General features: G+C 33.3%; 1 long non-coding RNA gene across 1 annotated transcript; it reads right to left on the bottom strand.

Annotated features, from left to right (window-relative positions):
* On the bottom strand, positions 6122–6730 carry LOC104700244. Its single transcript, XR_753527.2, has 2 exons — positions 6577–6730; positions 6122–6486 (listed from the first exon to the last, which is right to left on the bottom strand). It is a non-coding gene; the product is annotated as an uncharacterized LOC104700244 (long non-coding RNA).

Raw genomic sequence — 6736 nt, 5'->3', positions numbered from 1 at the left:
GATCTCCAAGCATTGTTAACCAAAGCTGCAATAAACGGTCTGACACCAATGTCAAGAGTTTGAACCAAGAAAGGAAGGTTCTTGCTGGCGTGAACCACAGGATCAGTGTCTACACGACCGATGAGCCGTTTCATGTTGAAGATAGCGGCTCCGGTTAGCATTTCCTGCTCGTGCGCGAGCTGGTTGCTGACACCACCGGCAGGGACTTCGTCTTTGAAAGTGACGAATGATTTGATGAGTTTTTGGTTTCTTGTGTTCCTCAAGATGTGAACTTGAGAGCCGTTCCAAACAGCTATGCTGCATTGTGAAGTACCAATATCGATTCCAACAGCGATTTCGGGTAATGAAGGAGATGATGAAGATTTCTCCTCTCCAGTGTTTTCACTGTCTGATGCTACTGTGTATTCTTGTTCTGCCATTTCCTGCACACACACAAAAAAAACAAAATACAGATTCAAGAATTCAAGGTCTGAACATAAACAATACGATATTTGAAATCAAGAAACTGTTAAGACCGGCTTAAAAGATTCAAGATTCATATTTTTCGAATAGAAAAAAAATAATAATTCAAGATTCATCAAACACAATCAAAGATTTGTCCTTTTGAACCTATAAATAGCGGTTTTATTTTTTCATTTTCATCACTTAACAACTAACATTCAAAAACAATTAACCAAGTAGTAATTCTAACACAGACTAAAAACTAACTGTCAAGTGTTTAGTGGGATTAACTCTCCTACGATTCCGAAATTAAGAAATAAACTAGAATCAAACAAAGATATCAACAATTAGAAAACCTAATAAAGAAAACGTATGAAAAAGAGGAGTCGGGAACAACAAACCTGAGCAAAGGAGAGAACTTTCACAGAAGGGTTTTGGTTGTAGCTGTTGCGGGTTTAGAAGAAATAGGATTCGTCAGTCTTAAGGAAAAAAACAGAGAGTGAAAACAGAGGATAAGAGAAGAAATAGAGGGAGTTTAGAAGGTGCGAGAGAGAGAGGAGATGTAATTTGTGATTTGCTCTTGTCTTCTAGAGTTTGCTAGAGAAAACCTCGGTGCTTTTTTTAGAAAAAAAGAGGAGGGAGTTGATTATTTTTGCCGACCCAAAAATAAAATAAAACAAAAAAAGGGAAACAAAATACAGTATTAATTAATCTAGTTTTGTTATTTTCTTTTAAAATGGGCCTGTTTCAAATAAACTATGTGGGTCGATTTAAGAGATATCAGATGGGTCTGCATCAGATTATTAGCCCAAACTCCGGATCATAATTATGATATTTGTCCCTGTTTTTAATTAGTTTTTTTTTTTTATTATAATCTTTATTGTTAGTGAAATTAGTAAATCAATAACACTATAACAGTTATCAAAAAACTAAAACTAAAAATAAAAATGCAAACCATTATAGAATAAGTTTTTCTTATATTATAATTCCTAGACGAAACATAGTATTTGGATAGAAACGAAAATAATTAAGATATCAGAAAACAGTTTTTTTTTTTTGATTTTTTATTTATTTATGCACGGATAAAGACGAAATGTGATAGAATCATAGAAGTATAGAAAAGAATACACAGGATTCGGAAAAGTTGTGTACCAAATTAATCTGATTATAGTGCAAACGTTAATGGTTCTTCAAGAATTATATACTTTATCGTATATATTACATCTAATGTTTTGTCTTCATCTATTAATTTGTATTCTGATTGATTGAAACTGAACGAAGTGCTCGGTGGAACATTGAATGGCTCGACGATCAGTCAATTGAAAGGGCGAACTAGTATTCTTAAAGCAGCAGATGGAGACTGGTAAGTTGGTTATTTTCAGCTCATAGACTCTCTTGATCTCTTAAGAACCTGTAGAAAACACTGCAACAAGTGCTCTGTCACTTTTTTTATGACCCAATTTGATCTCTGCCCTCCAAAATTAGTCCATATAATCGGCCCAATGGATTAAAGAATCGATATTCGTTCTTGATACAGGCGTATATTATTGTTGGATCAAACACTTTATACTTCTAATCATATAAAAACCAAATATTTTGGGATTGAAACAATCAAATGCTAAATCTTGTTATATGCTGCATCCAAATGTTGTTACTCAGTTTGGGATTCATGCTGGAGGTAACATTAACTATATAATTAATTCTCAGGTGATTTACTCAAATGTTATCCCAATTAGATAATATTACCAGAATTTACAAACAAAGATTTTATTACTAGAATATTTCGGATATTTTCAAAATACCCAGCGTGCCCTTGTTTTATGTTACCGGAAAAAACGTAATTACAAAAATGTCATTGCCACGTTAGACGCCACGTCAAAAACACTAACGTGTAACAATAACTCAGCTATAACGCGTTACAAAGGTATGTTGCGGCTGAGTTATAGGTATATTCCGGCTGAGTTATGAAAAAAAACATTTGAGTAAGAGCGGACGGCTGAGATAGAGCATAACTCAGCCAAGCATTACGGCTGACTTATCAAAATCTGGTTGACTTATCAAAATCTGGCTTAGTTAGAGCATAACTCAGCCAAGCGTTACAGCTGACTTATCAAAATCTGGCTGAGTTACGCTCACGGCTGAGTTTTCACCCGATGGTTGAGTTGTTGAAATTTTGGCTGAGTTATCACTACGACACGGCTGAGTTATCACTACGGCACGACTGAGTTACCATTTTTTGACTGGCTGAGTTATCGTACAACTCAGCCGTGATAGGCTGATTTATCGTACAACTCAGCCGTGATAGGCTGACTTATCGTACAACTCAGCCGTAATAGGCTGACTTATCGTACAACTCAGCCATTCGACGTCTGACTTAGTAGCAAAAGATTAATTACTAGAATGTTATTCAGTTACGGCTGACTTATTAAACGATACGGCTGAGTTACATATTTTCAGTTGATGAAGCGGCTGAATTTGGCAGCAATTTTTTTTGCTTTTTAATTACTGTAATGTTTTTCATTTTGTGACTGAGTTATAATTTGTTTGATGGCTGAGTTTTATATAGACTGAGTTATTAATTGTTTGATGGCTGACTTGCCACGTCGGACGCATCATCCATGTCAGCATTTCATGTCATCTTTTTTTTTCCTCCGGAAATACGAAATGTCGTTCGACTCTTGTTCTTCAACTGGTAAATAAGTGAACTATTTACCTTCTTCTTCACCTTGCTCTTATACTTCTTCTTCACTTTTCTTCTTCACCTAGTTCTTTCTACTTCTTTTTCACCTTGTTCTTCATTTTCTTTCATGGATCCAGTTCCGGTACTAATTGTTTCCGGTAATTGGGTAAAGAAACAGAGATATGTATTTAACACCGACGATAGAGAGTGTAAAGTTGTGCAGATCGATGGTGGCACAACACACGACAAGCTTGTGGAGCTTTTTCTTGAAGACTACGGATTGAACGCGTTTAGCCATGAGCTAAATCTGAACTACATGTTCTAGAACAAGGCACTGAAACTAATGGCGCATGATACTCCACCAGTTTTTGTCTCCAATGATCGACAGTTGCAATGTTTTTTGGGGCTATGGAAACACGATCAGCTACGTCTCTGTGTAGAGTTTTCGGCGAAAAAATCTACATAAACTAGTGGAGCTAGAGGAAGTATGATTCGGCCAAGCAGTGAATCGAAATTAGAATCTACATATGAAGTGTACGGTAGGGGATTTGAAAGCACTTGTTTTGATTATGGTAAGATCGTTGACAAAGAAAACCAAAAAGAAGAAGAAGCTGTCGAAGTAGCATCTGACGAAGAAGAAGACGATGAATTTTCAACCCGATTTGATTTTTTCGACGACTCTGATATATCAGCCATTAAGGATTTATAAATCACTATAACTCAGCCGTCACATGAATCGAAGAGAACTTTCGTTTTCCCGTAAAAATTATAACTCAGCCGTCAAGTCATATATATCATTCATTTTACTTTCAAATTGTTTCTTTTGATAACTCAGACATAACTCACTATAACTCAGCCGTCACATGACCTTTCGTTTTCCCGTAAATATTATAACTCAGCCGTAAAGTCATATATATCATCCATTTACTTTCAGATTGTTTCTTGTGATAACTCAGCCATAACTCACTATAACTCAGCCGTCACATGACCTTTCGTTTTCCCGTAATGATTATAACTCAGCCGTAAAGCGAGATTTTGGCGGGAAACCATCAGTTAACCTAATAATAGACATATTTCCATTCTAAATTTAAATTTTGAGTTATAATAATTTTAATATTCACTTGTTGGAGAAATACTTTTAGAAAAATAAAATTCTAAATTTGAATAATAATTATTTAATTATTTGCAATAATATCTTGTGATAAAAAGCTCACTTTATGAATTTATTATGCGTGTGGATTTGAGCAGGCATATAATTAGTGATTTTTTGCGCTTCCCTAACAACACTTTTTGTGACATCGAGAGACGTTTTAATACTTATTAGGAATCTGACAGAACAAAAGACCCATGAAAGAAAGAAAAATATGTTTTCATATTATTGAGAAGACCCTAAACGATAACTCGGCCATAATTTACCATAACTCAGCCAACCCTCAAATTAGAATGACTAAATAACCGACCAAACCGAACCGAACCGGACACTATTTTTTCCATTATTTTCGGTTATATTCGGCTTGCTATCGATTATATTAAGTTAATCTACATAATTTGGATAACATTTGGATTATTTATGGTTATATATTCATCTAACCGACCCATAACCGGAAATAACCGAAAAGTAATTTCAAAAATTTTAAATTTTCAAATGGTTATCATATTAGTATATCCAAATTACCACCTTAAACCAAACAGAATATAACCAAAACCAAACTTTTATATTATAACCCATAATGTTGGAAATATGAACCATAAACCTCAAACCCTAACCCTAACCCTAACCCCTAAATGTCATGTTTTGAAGGTTTTACACATTTTGATCAGACTGTGTAAAAATCAATCTTTGTCTATAATTATTACTTTTTATTGCTTGTAATGATTGTAATATTCATTTTTTCATTCTATATTTTAATTTTGAGTTATAATAATTCTAATTTACAAATATTTCATAAGTCAGCCGTTGATGTCGATAACTCAGTCATATCAGTCAATTGTTTAAGAAATACTTTTATTAAAAAAAAAATTTAAAAATTCAAATTCAAATTTTGAATTCCTTTTAAATAAAAAATCGCTAAAATCTCATTTATTACGCGTGTGGTTCTTAACGATAAACATAATTATTGTTTGCGTCTCTCCAACAACACTTTTTGTATTCTCGAGAAGGTATATAATAAATTAATATATTCGTCGCATAACTCAGCTATAACTTTACCATAACTCAGCCAACCCTCAAATTAGAATGACTATAACCGACCAAACCGAACCGAACCGAAAAAAATAATTTTTCCAATTTGGTATTTTTTAATTGGTATGTTTGGTTAATTTCGGTTATATTCGGCTTACTTTCGGTTATATTAGGCTAATCTACTTAATTACAATATATTTTGAGTTATTTATGGTTATATATTAATCTAACCGATCCATAACCGAAAATAACCAAAAAAAAATTTGATTTTTTTAAAAAATATTCAAATGGTAATAATATTAGTATATCCTTATTACCACCTTAAACCAGACACATTAAAACACATTAGAACCAAAACAAAAAAACAAATAATGTTACTCATCTGAACCCTACATCTCAAACCCTAAACCCCAATCCTAACCCTAACCCCTAAACTTCATATGTTGTATGTTTAACACGTTCTGGTGAGAATGTATAAAAATCAATTTTTCTCTATAATTATTACTTTTTATTGGTTATAATAATTGTAATATTCATATTTCAATTGTACATTTAAATATTAAGTTATAATTATATAAATTTACATATATTTCATAAGTCAGCCGTGTAAATCAATAACTCAGCCATCATTTAGTCATTTTATCAAATTTTTTTTATTTTTTATTCAAAATTTGAGTTTAATTTTTTAATTAATTTGTATAATATATTGTCAAAAAATTAACTTTATAAATTTATTACGGTATGGATCTGAGCAGACACAGAATTATTGTTAGGGTTTCCCTATTTAATCTTTTCGCATAGGAAGGGAGATTTTGATATGCACTTCGAATGATATTTTTTCGACGTAATCATGTGATTGCAGAACTTACAGCCTGTAAAACTGAAAAGTGAAACGCAACCGACATTACTCAAAAATAAAAATACAATTAAAGCTGCCAAATTAGGTCTGTACGTTAGCTTCTTCCTGTAGTCAGCAAGATCCATAACTCTGAGCAAAGGTCTGTACGTTGCTCAGGTCAACTGGTGATAAATCCTGGCCTGTCAACAAGTAAGAAAATAACCGTCTCAGAACAATTGATACTAAAAACACATTTATTCATTGCTATTAAAAAAAACAAGGGCGTAAAGATAGTTGTCATTAACTATCTTCACTAGCTCGGGGAAGTGCCACGAATACCATTCCCTGTAAGAACATTGTAAACAGTTCAGCTACCAATACTTCTCAAAGGTAAATTGCAATACAGAATCTGAAAGGGAAAAGCAAAAAACAAACCTGACTCTCATGGGAAAGGAATTGATATCCTTGTCAAGGGTGTCAAGGAGGAAAATAGCTTGAATAACCATGTTATCCACTCAGTTAACATTGAACTTCACCTTGGCTCTGCTGTAGCTATGAGCTAATCCAAGCTGAGATTTTTCAAGATCACCAGGCT

The sequence above is a fragment of the Camelina sativa genome, chromosome 7, assembly GCF_000633955.1.
Source record: "Camelina sativa cultivar DH55 chromosome 7, Cs, whole genome shotgun sequence".
NCBI classification, from domain to species: domain Eukaryota; kingdom Viridiplantae; phylum Streptophyta; class Magnoliopsida; order Brassicales; family Brassicaceae; genus Camelina; species Camelina sativa.
The sequence above is the reverse complement of the archived record's forward strand: the minus strand, read 5'-3'. Positions and strand labels throughout refer to the sequence as shown.